Genomic DNA, 20,482 nt, shown 5'->3' with positions numbered 1-20,482 from the left:
ATAAAATTTAGTATCCACGCACCAGGATAGGGATGCACTCACTTTAATTGAATAGTAGGAGGATTAAGAAATGCTTTCTAGCTAGGTCACGTTGCTCAAGCATACATTAACAACCCCAAAAAGGTAAGAAAATGTCCTAAAATCATACATGAGATGGAAGTGTTGGCAATGCAAGTGCTGGTCTCTATATAAGCTTTGTTGATCCTAGGCAACTACAGTTTATGGAGATTAGTAGACAATCACAGACATTGTTAGGTCCCCAAAAGTACCTACACATTACACTCATCGGCATCACTTTAACTCTCCCCTAGACACGCAGGCACTCACTTCTTTATCTTGAAATGCACTTAGATCATGGGTATTAAGGGTTTTCTCATTTACACTCCTCTTCCATCCCAATATAGCAGTCCGTTTTCTTTCTCCTCCTTGCTACCACATCTTGCAAATTATACACCCTTTTCATCAGCCTGTTGTCGTCCATTTTCTCCTTGTGACAAAATTACTGACCATCCATTAATATTGAGGGTATTGCAGTAGTTATCCTTGCGTCCATGCAGAGGGAGATATATGAAGATGTGAAGATGGGTGGATTAAATGGTTAAGTCAGTAGCAACAAATTTGATTGTAAGACGATGGCCTGTTTCATACCATATTTCAAAATCAGGTTAGATGTGTTGCAGCAAGAAAAGCATGAAATAACCCCAAACAAAAAACGAAGTATTATGAGTACGTTCAGAATCACTATCGCTTCCGTGTTCTTTCATTTGTTTTGGCTTTTATTTTAAGTTAATAATGAGAGATTTTATTTTAGGAAAACACAATATTTGATATGATTATCTATGATTATGTAAGTTTATGGTAGATATTTGGTAGAACTATATAGTAGCTCCGCGGCGGTGACTGCCTTCTAACTTAACTTTTTCTACAGTTTTTCGGTTGCTAATTATGAATTTACCTTTAATTTTTGGCGCTCGAGTGTAATTAACCCGTAATTAACCCTTGAAGTCCACCCAACAAGGGTTTCCATACGCAATCTTCACAAGACGAACACGGGTACGTCTGTTTCGAACGGTTCATATCCCGTCCGGTAAGTGCAATAACTTTTTAACGTAACGGTAACCCCCCCGAGCCACTACTAAACACGGCGAAGGGACATTCCACTTGGCCGACAACAAACACACCGCCAGTATCAGAACCCCTAAAAGTGTAGAAAAAACCAGTTGAAAAGGTAAAAACAGGCGCGGAGCTAATATATAGAATTACCGATATTTTAAGGTAAGGTTCGTTTGTTAGGTATTTTTTTATTTCACTGCTAAATGAGCTTTTTGCCCATAAATGATGCTTGTTGACGTTGAGAAGTTATTTTAAATCAGTGTACACTTTTCCGTAGTCCCCCACGGATTTAAGGTTTTCGTTTTCTTTTAAAACTCTTATAAAACAGAGAACGTTTTTCACGCTAAACATCAATAAAGAACAACTAATGTATAGAAAAATCTGAGCAAGATCTACCAAAAGGGTTTACAACAGAGCCATCGTTGTAAAATATATATATATATATATATATATAATATATATATATATATATATATATATATAAAAATATATATATATATATATATATATATATATATATATATATATATATATATATATATATATATATATATATATATAATTTCTAAACAAGAGCTCCGGACGGACTATTACCTTGGAGATTGATTTTTCCTATACTTTGTGTTGCTGATGAAGGAGCTGGTGATGTTTATTGTCGGTCAGTTATTATTAACCTCAAAATGGTTGGGGAACCTTTTTGGAAACGATGGGAGAAGACCGGACCGCCCTGTTATTGATATGGAATGGTTCCGCGCATGCGCAAGTCATCAAGGAGCCATATGTTTAAGAAGGGGTTGGCTAAGGAAACCTAATATAAAAGGAACTATACTAACCTAACTTACCCTAACCTAACCTAACCTAGCAGGCCGTGTTACTTAGTCGGGGGCTCCTCCCCACGCACCCCCCCCCCTGGTGAAAGAAACTCCACTTTTTACCTAAAGCTCCCCTATAACACTGCGCATGTGCGATAGCATTCCAGGGTGGCCATTGTACAACTTCTGAGGTTAATTACAGTCGACCGACAAAAAATAACGGTAAATTCTTAATAAACAACCAAAATACTATAGGAAAAATCAATTTCCAAAGTAATACCAGATGCGGAGCTCATGCTTAGTTCTAACAGAAAAAAAATGGGAAGAATAAGTAGTAAACGTAAAATTATTTCCCTGACAATAGTCGTTGATTTTCACAAGTTAGAGAATCTGAGAAAGTCATGTGCACCACATCCGTAGGACGGATGTTCAGTGAACGTTTCGTTGATATAAACTTGCAGTACGAGACACTGTATAACCAAAGATCCATTAATATGCTGTTACGATGAGGAGAAAATCGAATAACCAAAGATCCGTTAATGATATGCTGTTACCATGAGGAAAAAATTGAAACTGGAAATCTTTGAGACTTTTAGAATTATGGAAAAACAAATCGATTTTCATAACTTAGTTTAATATGCATAGATGGAATGTTAATGTTAAAAAAAACTATATCTGAGAATAGTTTTGTTAATCTTTTTAATATACTGCTCTCCACATGTTAGCAAAAGATTAATTTCACCCAACCTTCTTAGTATCCAAAAGCCGTTGAACAATGAAGGCTCTATTTTTGTATTGCGGTCTGCCGTTGACTTAAGCGAGATTCACCCACTCAGATTTGAAAACGCAGTTGAAAATATTCGAATGAAAAAACAAATCCCAGATATTCCTAAATGGATCATCATCAAATTATGAAAGCATCATTAGAACGATCGAGCGATCCTTGAAAATAGCCAATACCGAAATGGGAAATAAAACTTTGGAATACAGACTTTCTTCGAGCAACTCGTTACTTTGTGATAGTCCTTCAAGTTCACCACCTTTAGTAGGGTAGATTTTATATTATATATATATTTATTGAATAATATTTTTTCCAGAAAAAACAATTGAAGTAATAAACACAACAAAACCATGAAAATGAAGTAATCATCCTTTCTATATTTATTATATATATATATATATATATATATATGTATATATATATATATATATATATATATATATATATATATATATATATATATATGTGTGTGTGTGTGTGTGTGTGTGTGTGTGTGTGTGTATGTGTGTGTGTATTGTGGGTGTTAAATATTGTGTGCGTATTTTCATACTGGATTCCTTTTCTTCGTATAGATTTTTATGTGTTTTAATTTATACTTTCCCCAAAGTGACGTGCTTATGCTTTAAATTTTTTTCCATTGTTTGCTGTTGATGCATTTATCAACTAACACTGCGTTCTCTGCAGACACTAGGCACTCCGTACCCCATTTAAGACCGCTTTTCTCATCACTCCATTCATGTTATTTTCATTTATATTTGATAAGAGTGAATGCAATCATCAGTCTTGTTACACTAAGTGAACCATAACTATCCCAGTGCTAAAGATATTTTAAATACATTTATTTTTATTAAATATTCAGAAATAAAATAATTATTTCTGTTTAATGAGTTCTTATACATGTCTTGGGCCACGGAGTCATATTGCTGAATTATATAACTTTGACAGTAGATTATATATATATATATATATATATATATATATATATATATATATATATACAGTATATATATATATATGTATATATATATATATTTTTTTTTATACGCTTGTCGCTCTAAACCCTTGGAGGGAGGTAAATAAGACCTAGAAGACCTAGTCCTAGAAAGTACAATATAGATGTTGTAGATGAGGCATTGGGAAAAGAGGAAGCACGAGTAAGTGTGCTAGAAAGAGGGCATGGTCCCGGTGTGCTGGGGCGTGAGGTACAGCTGATGAGCCCTTTGCGTCTTTGTACAAAATTGTTAATACTGTACTATGGTGGTTTTATTCACTTGGGGTTGGTTTATGATACTGCAGTCCCAACTTTGAATGGGACTGTGAACATATGTTTGTGAGTGTGGTTACATTTATTGAGTAACTCGTTGTCAAGCACACGTTACAAAGTAGCATCCTTTTCCTGACACACTCTCTCTCTCTCTCTCTCTCTCTCTCTCTCTCTCTCTCTCTCTGGTTTGCAGTGTCTACGTAGCGGGCTGTGGCTAAGTATTGATATCAACCAGTCTAACCCATCCTGTCTCAAGCATCACTACTAAACCCCCCTCCCCGACCTTTTCCGTACGGGGTAGTGCTGTCAGTGCACCTCATGCAGTGCACTGTAGGCATTACATAAGGTTCTTTGCAGCGTTCCTTCTGCCCCTCCCCTTAGGGGGGTAGTGCTGTCAGTGCACCTCATGCAGTGCACTGTAGGCATTACTTAAGGTTCTTTGCAGTGCCCCCTCGGCCCCTAGGTGCAACCCCTTTCATTCCTTGCACTGCACCTCTAGCTTATTAGTGCAACTGCGAGATTTTCCTCCTGTTACACCTTTAAAACGCCCTTTACTCTCAGTTTCCGTTTCAGCGCTGAATGACCTCATAGGTCCCAGCTCTTGGCCTTTGTCCAGAATTCTGTATACCATTCTATTCCCTTCTGCCAATAGCTGCAACCCCTTTCATGCCTTTTACTAAACCTCCATTTATATTCTCTTTCGTCCGTCTTTCCACCCTCTCCTAACACCGTTTCAACATTATTTTCATTGGTGAATGACCTCATAGGTCCCAGGACTTGTCGTTTAGCGTAAATTGTATACTCCAGTTCCAGGTTCCTCCCCGATCTCCACCCCTCGCTCTCTTGAACGATGCTGTCCACCACCAGAACCACCTTCCGATCGAAATGGACTGAATGCTTAGGTTAATATTCATTAACGGGACTGGACATATTATTTCCTTGAAAGATTTTGGTATTGCCGTTTTTTGAGATACGGTTTTCTGTTGTGTTAATCGATTAAGCCCAACACAGTAACAACGACTGCTTAGATGATGTAGTCCCAGAAAAAACACTGTAACTGTTACCCAAATCTGTCACGTTTTCTGTAAACCGTTAGAGCCCTCATATAAAAGAAAATACGTGCGCCCCTTTCCAAGGGTAACTAATGCCTAAACGCGAAATTGTGCGTCGTAATATTGTTTGAAAAGGGTGGACAACTACTTATTCGAAGTATGGCATTCTCATTCTCCTTTTATTATATATATATATATATATATATATATATATATATATATATATATATATATATATATATATATATATATATGTTTGTGTGTGTGTAGTGTGTATATATATATATAATATATATATATATATATATATATATATATATATATATATATATATATATATATATATATTATATATTATGTATTATATATTATATATATATATATATATATATTTATGTATTTACTTGTTTATTCATATTTCAATTCATGGCATTTTGCGAAAACGGTTGTTAATGAAATTGAAGCTGTCTTAACATTAGTTTTTTTTACGATAAGTTTAACATTAGTTTTTTTTACGATAAGTTCTTGCTGTTTGCGCGTTTTTCCATTTTAAATGGTAGGACACTTGAATCCATCCAGCATTACCAACTCACAGATGTTACGAAACTGCAACTCTGTCAGTGATTCCCAGAAACAATATTGTCCCTGGTACGTGATTGGAATTGCTATTACAGATTGGTCGGGTCAGTTAACCACGTAGTTTGATCTAAAGGGCATAGTAGGAATATCTTATCTATTGTTGTTTTTGCACTTTATTAATGTTAATATTTTCTCAATCTGTTTAGCCTATTCCTTACTGAATTTTATGTGCCAAATATAATACTGATACACACAAAGATTTGCTTTTTGTATCGCGAAATTAAATTGCCTAGTCGCTGATGAGACCATTAAATCCCAGGGCTTCGTTATATGTAGTGGTATTGGTGACGTAGTTGCGTAGTTATCTTATGTAAGACAAGAGGTTGGTTTCAATAGGGGTACCCAAACATTTTCAACGGAAATGAATGCCTGCTCCGTCAAAATCGAATCAGATATATTCGCAAATCCATATTTTATATCTATAATGCATTATATAAGTAACTTTTACCAATACTTCAGCATTCAGCATTTTAAGACCAGTTACCTACTAGACGGCTGTTTGGTTAAACAAGTCTATCCCTATTCTTAGTATCTGTGAAGTCCTTATCTTGTATATAATTATTATGATGTAACCTCTTCACTGTAAAATCCTCATTTTCCTCATTTCATAGAATGCGGCATTATCTTAAATACCCAGAAAGAAAGGGATGGCTTCTTCAAATGCCTGAAGTGATGAATAAATTAATTACAACAATTACCTCTCTCTCTCTCTCTCTCTCTCTCTCTCTCTCTCTCTCTCTCTCTCTCTCTCTCTCTCTCTCTCAGCTACTCCAATGAAAGGAAGAAAGTCTGTTTGTGAGCCTGCGTGTGTGTGGGTTTGTGTTTTGAAGTGGTGAGCGTTTATGTGAAGGAGAGATTATACTCGTGTTGGTTGGTTAGTACGATGTCGCAAATGTCTAACGCTGTCTGTGATGGTGACCTTCAAAAGACCTTGTTGCCCAGTGTTAGCATGACTTCTCTCGCACTCCGGTAGGTCATCAGCTGTTTGTTTTCTTCCTTTTTCCCGTAAACTTGTTTATCGCCAGTCATGTCGCCATTTCTTGATCGCCAATGGTTTCATTTGATCTTAATATCCTCTCTCTCTCTCTCTCTCTCTCTCTCTCTCTCTCTCTCTCTCTCTCTCTCTCTCACACACACACACACACACACACACACACACACACACACACAGTATCCACTTGCAGTGTTTCATGTGAAATGAAAACACAGTTCTGTTGGTGTGCATGGGCGCCTTTTATGTACTTTAGGTCTGCGTTTGCATTGCCGCCGATTTAATCTGTTTAAGGAGAGGAACAATGGAACCCTGAGCATACGTTGCTCTAGGGGAAGGATAGAGGTCACGTGATTCCAGGTGGCTTAGATTGTACAACAGATGTTAAGAGAAACAAAGACGGACTTGCACACTTTCACACGCAAAGGCGGACAGAGTCTAAGATGTTAATAAAAAAAAAGAGCTACCTAAGAACATATATTTTGGATGATACTCGTGAAATAAGTAAAAACAAATCACCAGAATTTGTTTTTCCTATGTAATATAACATTGATGTGTTAATCTGGTAACCTGGTGAGGGGAAGAAAATATATAGTAAAGGTTGAGTTAAATGCCACTGCTTGTTAACAAGTATTGCGTCTTGATGATTGAAGCATAGAAAACAGTTTACTAGGAAAATTTGTGTTTATTAGTAGAATAATGTAACCCACACAAGGCACTTGAGCCCACTAAGCAGTAAACATACATACATACACACGTACACTCACACACATTTATTTATTTTCAGTATAGGCAGTACTTATTGAATGCTGAGGTACATGTGGCGTTTCATATTTAAACCAACACTTTTCCCATTTCTGTGTCTCCACTGTCGTTATGGCTAAAACTCTGAAAGAAGAGGTGAAAAATGTTGCCATATTATTCCGTTTATGATTCACTGGTAACAGTCACCAGTGAGAATATAGCCCACATTATAGGAGAGCACAGTAAAAAACAGATGATTTAAAAACGAAATTAACCAACAGGTAAAATTAACGAGACAGGTCTGGGTGACTTTCTGCAGTGCTTCACAAGACTGGATTCTCCATTCCGCTGAGTGTTCCAGTAATTTACAATAAAATTTTCGTCTGTTGTAGGTAGGAACATTGAAGACACCTGGATAGTTAGAATAGGCTACTGTTGTCAGATGTTTTAGGACAGGACTTTCTTAAGCAGTGGCAGTGAACGCACACGGTTTGGAGTGTCTTCTTGGAATCTGTCAGTTTGATACTTGCCAGTTTGACATAACTGTTTTGCTGTTCCTCATTATATACGGGGCCGCAGTGGAGAATCATTGTTAAGCATTTTATGGAATTCTTTTAGTTTTTTACCTTTTTTTTTTGCTGGATAAGCATTGTAAAGTCAGTGTTTTTCCCATTCAGGTGTTGCAGCCTCACTGCGATTTCCGTCTCAGTGGTGGAATAGTGTCTCCTGTTCATCCAGGATATTGGCATTGAATAAGAAATGGAAACGCATAGCAATGATTTTCTTCTCCCTCCCCTCCCCCCAGCTTTAGCCGTGATAATAAGAATAGAGGAACTTATAGGAGTGTTGCTGTATAATAACAGATGCCAAATGTGCCTGCTTCATGTAACGTAAAAACTTACCAAAAATAATGTGTCGATGTGGTAGGGCACGTTAGTCTTAATTGCCCTCCATGTGTTCTTAACAGTCCCTTTAAAAAGCTTTCTTGACCTTACACCAATCTTTTCCACGATGTGTCATTCACCTCTGCCTGTTTTCTGCCCTTCACATTCAGTATGACTTCGAAATACTCGCTATGTCGACCCAGGTCTACATTCCTTTCAGCAGGCAGCTCTCTCTCTCTCTCTCTCTCTCTCTCTCTCTCTCTCTCTCTCTCTCTCTCTCTCTCTCAACTTTTATTCTCCGTAAAGTTCTTTTTCACCTTCTTTCCTCTTATTCATCACTAGGTTTCTTTTCCTCTCACTTTCTCCTTACCCGTAATATGAAAGATTTTATATAAATCAGACGCAGTAGAAGAAATTGTTTTTGATAAGCCAAAAACTTGTCACATAAGATCATAAAGAAAAGCTAAAATGAAACCTGAAAGAACAAGAAACAAAATATGATGAAAAGAAAGTCGTGTTGTGACGAGACAGTATCAGTAGTAAAAGGTATAAAAGCACACTGCGAATAGGTTAAGTAATAAACTCATACACGACACCTGAATTAAGAACACCTGTAAGGGCAGGTGTCTCCCATAACAATGGAGCTGTTTTCAAAAGAAATAAAAAATTTAATTTGAGGAAAAGAGTATAAGCCTTTACTTCATATCATACAATAACTACCGTATCCAAGATAAGGTGTTTTAATTTAATTAAGATAATTTTTGTCTGTGCTATGTGCAAGAGGTTCATGCAGACAAAAGCAAGATACAAAGTTCGTAATATATAAAATAATACAAAAGAACGAACCTCTTATAGTAAAACCAAAAGAGTATAGAGAAGTAAAGAGTGGACAGTCGCTCGAGGCCTTATGGGAAAATTGTAACCGTGGGACCGGTGGCTCCATCCGACGGTGAGCGCGCAAACTGTGATAGCGTTTGTTTATGCTGGCATGCACCACACTAATGTTTAAGACGAATGTTAGCACTTTTGTGGGTTGTAACACTACCTTCTGATCTTTTATTATTATTTATATAGCAATGCACTAATCTGGAGTGATTATTTAAATATTCTATTGGAAAAAAAAGAGTAAATACATACAGCTTATCTTCTCATTTATAACTACTGGTGCTAAACCAGGTTTCATTCAAAAGGTTGAAAATTATGGATGAAAGGAAAGATATGAATAAATAAATAAATAAATTTATAAGACACGTCAGGCCAAACTATAAACAAGCAAACTCCTCCGTTGTAAATTGATATCTTTATTTTATCATACTGAAATTGATATCTTTATTGATATCTTTATACTGGGCCCAGATGCACTAACATTTACGTAGGTGTAAAGTTAAGTTTTTGTTCATTACGATACATTTTTGGGTTTTTTAATGTTTTTTCAACATTACATAGTCACATACCAGATCGTAATAAACTTTTTTTCAAACTTTTTTCTGCGACTGTTGACAAATACAAATGTTTCTAACCATATTATTCAGAAAGTAAATGGAAAACAGGAATATTATGACAAGGAAAGCCAGAAAAATGACGATACAAACACCATCGTAACTAAAGACATCGCAAATATGTTTAGTACATCTGGGCCCTACACTTCAAGTATACATTTTCAGTATGACAAATGACTGAACTTCATGAGTTTTCGGTCCTTTCGACCTGCAACTAAAAGACTTTTGTTTGCATCTTTTAAAGTATGATGAAGGCGGATGCGTATAAAGAGGATGACAATGAAGAACCTGCAGTTGCACACAGAACAAGCTAAAAACTTTTCCTGCATCTTCTCCTCCAAGCCCGTCACAATGTAGTGAACTCTGCTTATGTTGTAAATGTCAGAAACCGTCTTTCTATACTGAGTAATCATGTCATAAAGGACTGTACTCGGCACAATTAGCTCCTCTCCTATAGTGTGTTACCGTAAGTCTTCTTGGAAAGGAAAACATGAAAAGGGTTGTGTGGATCAAGAGCACTTTGAAGCTTTGTCTTGCATTCTCTACAAACCTTGTGGTGAATCTTACGCACAATGAAGCCTATGATGTATGCTAACACATTGCATTCCTCGAGTGGTAGGCCTTCCCCAGGAAGGGTCATTACTGACTGTACTGATACAGGAATTGGCAGAGAAGAATGTGTGAGATTCACTGTAGATTTTGCAAAAACTGAAGTCCCTGTAGTGTTCAGAGTTACATAGACGGTATCAATGTCTTCTTGGCAGTTAGCACCAGCACTTGGAACCATAACAGCATCCACTATGACTTAGCGGAATGCACTCCTGAACTGAAATGCATCTGGGTTGTCCCTGTGCCCAATTTTCCCCCCGAATTATTGAAAATAAATTCTCCAATCAATCTTGATTGAGCCTGTTGGTTAATAGGTAAGACAGTTTCTTTGTACTTTGAATGTAACTCATCCCACAACTGTAACTGACCTTGATTTGCCATCTGCCATCCAGAGAGGCAAGGCAGCTGTAGAGTGGATCAAGTGATTTGTTACCATCCAACCATGTGGAGGCAGTTAACTAGAAAATCTCTTGACCTGATTTCAAACCTTCCATGGCATGTCGTATTTTTGCATTACTGGCACAAGTTCCACTATTGAAACAGTTGAACAATTGGTCCATCTTCTCAACAAAGTCTGTGTACTCTTACATCAACACACAGTAAATTCCTCATCATGAGCATTTGACAGTTTGAGAAAGGGTGTCATATCAACCAAATTAATTAATTAGATATATAATAATTAAATAATTTAAACAGACTTTTGCTTAGCAGAAAGTTTGTGTGACACATGGGTAGAAGAAGAATAACGTAACAATGCAAGAGAGGAGACAGCGAAAAAAGAGACAAGAAAGAAGAATCAAGAAAGAAGACCACCCAAAGAAGAATCAAGAAAGAAGAAATCTAAGCGATTATGACTGAGAATTTCGGGGAAATCCAATTAAACAAACAAACACTGCTATATGAAATAGCTTGAGCAGTAAGAGAATGCCTGATTCGCTACAACAACACTCAGTAACTGTTGTAGTGTCTAGACAAAACATGGTGAATTGGTGATTGAAACAACCAGAGCAGAGAGTTTAGAGTACAGTATACTCTTTGGTCAAAGGAACAACAAGAGAATAACCATCAACATATCTCATAATTTCGTTAGTGTGAACTTAGTTTTGATAAAATGTAACGGAAAACATATCACTCTCCTTTCCCTGTCTTTGGGGAATCAAAAAAATAATAACTCAGGCCTTTTCTTTCATGAATTACGGCAATTAACTGCAGCACAGAACTATGTCCCTGTCATGTTGGTGACATCTTCCAACTCCAATTACGCGCCCACCGGTAGAGGCGCCACCGCCGCCCGCACTTACGAAGGGGAGGCGCGAATGTCCTCTCTTTACTTCTCTATACTCTCTGGTAAAACTTAAACCACAACAAATACTGAAGGCTTTGTTTTTCTGTGTTATGACCACACACATATATATAGCAGCTGACCAACCCGGTGCTGCCGGGAAAAACTCTGAATGACATTCGATAAACTATCTCTGTCATTTCATCTGTCAGTTCATCGAAATTGCCGTTAAAACTTACGTATAGATAACAGTTTGTGGGCGGAGACAGTCCATTCACCAGAACGGATGAACTAATGGTGTTACCTAACAGGTAATTGCACGTGTGGACAGGTTAGCACAAATTTCGTGACAGTTTCCCGCTGTATTTCATGTGGGAAGCATCTCAGATGCTCTGATCAGAATATGAGTAAATTATGTATAGGCTTATTCATTTGGCTGTTAGACCCTTCACCGCTGTTTGTAGGCTGTTATAAGTCCAGATCATACAATAAAAATCTAAAACAATATTTCCATGTGATACAGACAATTTGGTATAGGCCTAGGCCAGTGATGTCTTTTTATGACATGTGTGACTAATGAAAGTAAACTTCACTGTCCAATTCATAAAAAGTCAACCAACCCCTCAGTTCTAATTTAAACTCATTCATTAGTATTGTATGAGAATGGACATCTTTTTTTAATAAGAAACATTTTTAATTTGTACTCTTTTACGCCTTTTTACTTCTTTCCTATTTAAGTGAATTGCTGCAAAAGTTAGCCTTCCACCCCTTCATATTAAGAAAAAATTGGCAAAACACTTTCCTATACGGCTAACTTTAACTCGTGATACATATTTTTTATATTGGTTTTAGGGACATTTTTAACATAACATAATAAATTACAACTCATTATCTTTAAAATGACATCAAATTCTTTAATGTAAAATTGTGTATAAAGTTACATATATGGCATCTATAAACTTGGTCAGTGCAGACAATAACGTAATCATGAATGAAACAAAATCTTTCCGTTCTTGGAGGAATGTTAGGCAATCAGTATTTATTGTTTTGAATAAAAACGCGTTGATAAAAGATAGAAATGAAAATATATCACTCTAATATATAACCGTAAACAATACTTTTATTTTCCTTAATTCTGGGAATACTATTCCTTACTGTGCATGATTACATCAGCAAAAGGTATAGATTGACGTGTTGTGTAAGGTATGAGCACTTCGAGTTACTTGAAGTGCAGTAGTTGCCATTTCTTAAATCCCTATTTGTATCTGATACATTTACCCTCCAAGTGCCTTTCAGAAAAGATTTCCAGATTCGGTCATTATCTTCCAGGTAATCAGTACCAAGCAACGTGGAAAGAAACTTATCTTCCGTATGCGTTGAAGTTTTTTTGCCAATTCGCACGATAATTAATTCCAACCGCTGGAGTCTCCAAGGTGATATTTCGATTATTCCAGCACAGCCAACAACATGTTCTTCCTATATGATGTTGTTGATCATGTAATAAATGATATAGGATCGTTTGTGGGACCATTTTAACATCGTACGCAAAAAGGGAATCTGTTTATTTACTTATTATATCATATAATGTCTTCAACCATATGTATGAACAGGTGGGGCAAATGACTTCTGCTGGCTGAAGTCATTGTGTTAAGCCACTACTATGCCTGCATGGACTCGGCTTACTGAGGAAAGAAATTATCGAGTTAGGTTTTCAGTGTAGATTTTATCGAGGTAATTAACAATTATATTAATTAATATCATAAATTATGATCAAAATTCACGTAAATTCTGATAAACAATTTATGTTATAGGGGATTTATTGTTGTAGGTTAATCATACCTCTGGCAGCACCAGAAGGAAAGGTGAAGTGTCAGGTGAAAAATGAGAATAAACCCAGAAAACTGAAGGAAAAGGTGACGTAAAAACGAAAATTTTAATTATTTGTCTGTGTTTGTATGTCTGTCATGAGGTAGGGATTTGATTTTGAGTTAAAAACCTTCTGGTGTGACATAGATGCTATGTACAAAATTTGTCTGGGTCTGTCATGGTTTAGATTTTTAGAAACTTTTATACAAATATTCAGAAGCTAAACTATTTATATATAAATATTCATATATATATATATATGTATATATATATGTGTGTGTGTGTGTGTGTGTGTGTGTGTGTGGTGTGTGTTATATATATATATATGTGTGTGTGTGTATGTGTTTGTGTTTCTGTGTGTGTTTGTGTGTATATATATCCTGCGTGAAATATCTTAATAATTTAATCATAATCCCATGTGTTATAACTTTAGGAAAAACTCAGATTTGCCTTCATTTCCGTAAGTTTGATCATTAAAAAACGATAACTTTTTTCTCTGTTGTATTCCCTAATGTTGTAGTGCCGAGAAGTGAGAAGATCAGTAAACAGTTCAACGAGTGAAGCGTCCGAAGATACGGACAAAATATCTTAAACGTAGGTTGGTACAGGATTAATCCTGGGTTTGTAAACATTAAGACATTCTGGCGCGTAAATATACTGTATATGCAAATAACTCTGAAAATATTTCCCACATTTACTCCGATGTATTCTTATAGCTTACCATCAAAATTAAAAAGGTCATTAGCTGTAGCATATTCGATTATTTTTCAGGGAGTACACATGTCAGGTTTGAAAATTGGCATTTAATCTTTACATAAACCGTGCTTTTAAATAGGGAGACAACAGTAAAACTAACCATTTGCTTAAATGTGCAGAAAACAATTCATGGAAGACCTTGTTTAATTTCATTGTTTTACTTATCTTTGGCAATGTATAAATACAACAGGACTAAGACCCTGAAGCAAACATCCAAATTTTGAAATCAGGAGTTTTTCTCTTAAAACGAAATCTTTCGAAATTACATTTTCAACTATAAGAGGCCATTGGTTAACTAAGGTTATTCATAGAATGACCGAATTTTCAACAGACCCGCTGTTTTCGGAATTATACGCAGATAAGTATACAAGTATTCAATATTTAACAGTAAATTGTGGTCACTTGTGCAAGCCATTGTGTTGTTTCGCTTTCTCTTACTTTGAACTGTTCTTTAAAGTGAAACCGTAAATGACAATGAGCATTTATATAACAATGCTGATCACATCGGTATAGGTTTGCACTTACTATTCGCAATAGGTTCAACTGTAACGATGATTACACCTTAATGTCCCTTCTTCATTTGTTACCCAGCCATTATCTATCAAATACTCAAGTCTCTTTCTGTGGTCATAATTCAGTAATAAAGTGGATCTTTAAGGGGTAGACCATAAGCTTGTCATTTTTCATGTTACTAAGGTCCAGATCCGCTGCCTACTCATATTTCACCTTTCTTTTCAGCTGTGTGAGGTGCCAATGAAATTCAGCCTTTCTTATTGGTCTTTGTTCTGTATTTTCAACGTGATTCCAAAAATTAAGTGCATGGAATAATTTTAGTCTTTATTCCTGTTATCGAAGCTTCCTCCTGCTTATACTGTGATGTGTCAAGGTCAGTTCTGTAAAGCGATAACGGAATTTCTGTTTTCCCTGCTGCTCTTCACGAAAAAAAAGTATAGCTCCATATTCACAAATCCTAAGGCATAATCTCCCACGCATGATAATGACAGTAACAAGTAATACTACTACTACTACTACTACTACTACTACTACTACTACTACTACTACTAATAATAATAATAATAATAATAATAATAATAATAATAATAATAATAATAGATAGAGAATAGAGAGAGAGAGAGAGAGAGAGAGAGAGAGAGAGAGAGAATCATACAAGGTAACTGAAAATTTCATGTTTTCGAATGAACATTCACTCGGGATAAAACAAAAGGAAGTTGAATACAAAGCTACATCTGTTGACACGTTGGCAAATGCCTTCCATCAGCAGGTGTACGCATACTTATAATAAATTATTCAAAACAAAGAAAAGTCGTTGCGTTTTCAGACAGCAGGGGACACATGAACTTGGAATGTGAAATATAACCTTATGGGTATATGAGTAAAATATTACCGTCATGAAACGGCTTTAATTTCTACTTTACTATTAATATTTATTTTGATTATGAACCACTGTTCAGTAGCTTATGTTGATTATAAACCACTATTCATTAGCTCCCGTAGGGGGGATAGTGTTGTCATTGCACCTCATGCGCGGTGCACCGTAGGCATTACTTAAGGTTCTTTGCAGCGTCCCTTCGGCCCCAAACTGCAACCCCCTTCATTCCTTTTACTATACCTCCATTCATATTCTTTTTTCCTTCTTACTTTCCACCCTCTCTTAACAATAATTGTTTCATAGTGCAACTGCGAGGTTTTCCCCGTTACACCTTTGTAACCTTTTACTCTCAGTTTTCCTTTCAGCGCTGAATGGCCTCTTAGGTCCTAGCACTTGGCCTTTGGCCTTAATTCTATATTTCTGTATTCCATTATTCATTAATAGGATGCTAAAGTAAGTGTAAGTTAAAATGTAACAAAATTACTGCTATCTGAGCTTCTTTACAGACAAGATTTTTTATATCTTAAGGATGGAATTTGCTCTGGCGTTTGTATACATAACTAGCGGCAAGGTGGTTGACAGTAATAAAAAAAAAAACTTGATGAGATCAATTACAATTAGAAAAATTTGTTGTAGTTATAGTTCTGCCATTCTTTGTGTACACAAGTTATTAAGGTTAGTGGTTCTATGTAAAGTGTTATATATACAGTGAAGCTGAGAGGTTTAGATGGACTAAGAAATCTTTTCTCACCCTGTGTTTGAGAACAGTTATTTTTGCACCAATACAGGTACTCGGTTATCTTTGTCAAGCACATTAATATGTTCACTGACGATTACTTTCAAAATTTTAAGGGAATATTTCTTAAGACATGTTTTGGAGGATCTCTCATCCACTCATACGAGTATATTTTTATTTTCAAACTTTCTATTATGGAGTTTAAAGCCGTTAGGCATCTGATACCTGTATACAGTTCAGAGAGAGAGATAGGAAGAACCTTACTTCGGGAACAAACAAAGCCAGGTGGACAGATATGCTCTGAGTAGAGGAAAAACCCCCAAAACTACTCAGTTCCAAATCTACCCACTTCACTTCCTGTCAACCCCAACCCAACCTCCCCTAATTTCGTTAACCTCCATTCATGACCCTCCCCCTATATCCAAACAATGCAACCCTCAACCTCCCATAACTGATTATTTCCATCCCCTTCTCTCCCAAATCTGTCCACCTCCCAGAAAGAGAGAGAGAGAGAGAGAGAGAGAGAGAGAGAGAGAGAGAGACCTAACCCAACCCAGCCTAACCTAACCTAACTTAACCTAACCTGACCCAAGTTAATCTGCATTCGGGTCGTTTCGGCCGTAAGTCATTTTGGCCATAAGCACGTTTACGCAAAATGGGCGCCGTGTTTAGTACCAGCCTGGGGATGTACGTGCAAACATGAAATAATAATGGCAAAAATCATAAACATAACGTAAATACCACAAACATAATGCCCATATTGTTTTGGATGTTACGGCCTAAGTGACTTATGGCCGAAATGACCAGGACCGGTTAATTAATCTAACCTAACCTAACCCAAGTTAACCTAACCTAACCAAACTTAACTTTCCATAAGTTAACCTATACATCAATGGATGGACATATACTAGAGAAAGAGAGACAGAGAGAATTGATTTCTCCAGCATGGTCAGAGAGTGACAATCTGCAGCAGCTGGACTAAACACCTGGGCTGAGTGACACCTGGAAGAAGTCTTACCATACCTTCAACTGATTTCTCCATATCTTACTTCGCCTTCAATTGATTTCTCCAAATGTCACGCCGTCCATCATTAGCTGACCAGATATGTATTTTCTCCCTCTCACACACGTTCTTGTGTTCGTGGGCGCGGGGGCCTAAGGAAGGATTTAAGAAACGTCAGGTCAGGCAAAACCAAAATAGGGCGACTAACAGCTGGAATGGCGTAACTTTACGACAAAGGATCTGCAGGAGAGAGAGAGAGAGAGAATATATATATAATTATATATATATTGTATATATTATATATATACAATATATATATATTGTATATATATATTATATATATACAATATATATATATATATTGTATATATATATTATATATACTGGAGGCCAGTGGCTGCTCTTCCCACCAAAGTAGGCGGAAGGGCTTCACTGGCAGAGGCCAGTGACTGTCCTTCCCCACAGAAGCAGGAGGAAGGGCTCCACCGGCGGATGACAGTTGCTGCCTTTCCCCATCGAAGCAGGAGGAAGGGCTCCACTGGTGGATGACAGCCGCTGCTCTTCCCCATCGAAGCAGGCGGAAGGGCTCCACTGGTGGCGGCCAGTGGCTGCCCTTCCCCACCGAAGCAGGTGAAGGGCTCCACTGGCAGAGGCCAGCGGCTGTCCTTCCTCACAGAAGCAGGAGGAAGGACTCCACCGGCGGAGGACAGTGGCTGCCCTTCCCCACCGAAGCAGGCAGAAGGGCTCCACTGGCAGAGGCCAGTGGCTGCCCTTTCCCACTTAAGAAGGTGGAAGGGTTCCACCGGCAGAGGCCAGTGGCTGCCCTTCCCCTCTGAACTAGGCGGAAGGGCTCCACCAGCGGCGTCAGTGGCTGCCTTTCCCCACTGAAGCAGGAAAAAGGGCTCCACTGATAGAGGTCATTGGCTGCCCTTCCCCACTGAAGCAGGCGGACGAGTTCCACCAGTAGGAGCCAGTTCCTAGTTGGGGGGAACTAGCCATTGGCCCCACTGGCTCCACCGGGAAGAGCCAATGGCTGGTTTGGGGGAACCATGCAATGGCCCCACTGGCAGAGTTCATCCGTCTTCCCCAGTGGGGAAGGGCAGCCGTTGGCCCCCACTAGCAGAGTCCGTCCACCTGCCTCAGTGGGGAAGGGCACCCATTGGTCCGCTGGCAGAATCCGTCTACCTGCCCCAGTGGGGAAGGGCAGCCTTGGGCCCCACTGGCAGAGTCCGTCCGCCTGCCCCAGTGGGGAAGGCCAGCTGTTGGCTCTGCCGGCAGAGTCCGTCTGACTGCACCGATGGGGAAGGGCAGCCATTTGCCCCCGTTGGCAGAGTCCGTCTGCCTGCCCCCGGTGAGGAAGGGCATCTGTTGGCCCCCGCTGTCAGAGTTTGTCCTCTGCCCAGTTGGGGAAGGGCAGCCGTTGGCCCCCACTGGCAGAGTCTGTCCGCCTCTCCCGGTAGGGAAGGGCCATTGGTCCCCGCTGGCAGAGTCCGTCCGACTGCCCCATTGGGGAAGGGCTGCCGCTGGTACCCGCTGGCAGAGCCTGTCCACCTGCCCCGGTGGGGAAGGGCACCCGTTGGACCATCCTGTTGCCTCAGTGGGAAGGGCAAAATATCGTCCCCCATTGAGGCATGTGGAGGGACTCCACTGTCAGTTATCTCTTTTAAGTTTTTGTTTGGAAATCGAGGCATCGTGTTTTACATAATAATAATAATAATTATTATTATTATTATTATTATTATTATTATTATTATTATTTATTATTTAGAAGATTAAACCTATTCACATGGAACAAGACTTGCCAGGCCATTTAAACCTCATGCAAAGCCGAAGAATGGAAGATAAAATGACGTGATGTAATGAAAGAAATTAATTAAATATTCTTAGTGAGTATTCCACGTCACAGTTTCTGAAAAAGTGCAAAAAGCGTGTAAGCATATTAATATTAATTAGAAAGGGTTCCTAAGATAATCCGTTGCACTTTTGCCAACGTCCTTCGGAGCAAGAGGGGTTTTTTTTTTACTGATATCCAAAGAGGGTTATGGTCGGTTTCTTGTCCCACAGAGGGTAAGGGAGAATTTAAAAGGAGAGAGAGAGAGAGAGAGGTTATTCATAATTCCCTATATTAAACCAATCTTTTATTTTTGGGCTGTCAAGATGGGCTAAGGTGCAAGTTGGATATTTTTTCGTAGAATTATTTCTTCTTGTAACTGTGCAGTTTTTGCTCCGATATCCTTCTTGTTATTCAAAAAATAACTTAAATAACTTGTTATTGAAAACGTGAATTTATTTAAGTATGTTTTCAAACAAATCGAAGCAGTTGAAGGCGAAATTGTGGGGGCGTTACTTGCATTATTTACTAGTATGGTTATCCTTCCCTTACGTTACATTACACTATTCATGTATTGGTTGAGTTTTCTTATTACTGACATGGTTTTTTTTTTATTGAGATTGTAATGAATGTATAAGACTTAGTATATATAATGTTTATTCTGCTGTTGAGGAAAAAACTTTACAAGTATTTTATTTTTATTTTTATTTTTTTAACACCTTCCAATATTTTTTAACACCTTCCACTTCACCTAGGATGTGATGTGTCTTGAACCAGCAAGTCAGCAACGAGAACCGCCTATTTAAAGACTCTCTTTATAGTCTCCCATCAGTGTTACTGCTCATTTCGAAGATACGAAACGACCGTCTCCCTCCCACATATTTCTTTCGATCGTTCGGATCGTCCGAATATCAAGATTGTGGGGACCGCGTTTATGGACCTCCCTATTCTGGGACCTCTTTTTATTTTTAGGCGTTCGATAGTTTTTTTTTTTTTTTTTTTTTTTTTTTTTGTATGGCCGCGTCCGCCCCTTGTTTCACGCCTTTTTGTTTGGTGTCCTCGGGACATTGTACCTTGTAACTGCAATTTTCAGAGTGATAATACGAAGGGAACGGTCAGTGGTTATTGCTCTGTTGAGCAGTTAGTGCTTACCACATGCTCTTATCAAGAATGTATGGACATACTTGTATGCCTCTGTGGGCGAGTTACCTGTAATAAATGTTTTTTCCC

The 20,482-nt window shown here is 38.0% G+C and overlaps 1 long non-coding RNA gene across 1 annotated transcript in view; it reads left to right on the top strand.

The window, feature by feature from the left end:
• LOC136835391 (uncharacterized) overlaps positions 1-15,174 on the top strand; it is a 95,335-nt gene extending 80,161 nt beyond the window's left edge. Inside the window, exon 3 of the long non-coding RNA XR_010852123.1 lies at positions 15,031-15,174. This is a non-coding gene — a long non-coding RNA (uncharacterized lncRNA). The remainder of the gene's footprint in view (positions 1-15,030) is intronic.
• Positions 15,175-20,482: the final 5,308 nt, after the last annotated feature.

This window comes from Macrobrachium rosenbergii, chromosome 55, assembly GCF_040412425.1.
Source record: "Macrobrachium rosenbergii isolate ZJJX-2024 chromosome 55, ASM4041242v1, whole genome shotgun sequence".
Lineage (NCBI taxonomy): Eukaryota > Metazoa > Arthropoda > Malacostraca > Decapoda > Palaemonidae > Macrobrachium > Macrobrachium rosenbergii.
This window is presented reverse-complemented; position numbering and strand designations above follow the sequence as displayed.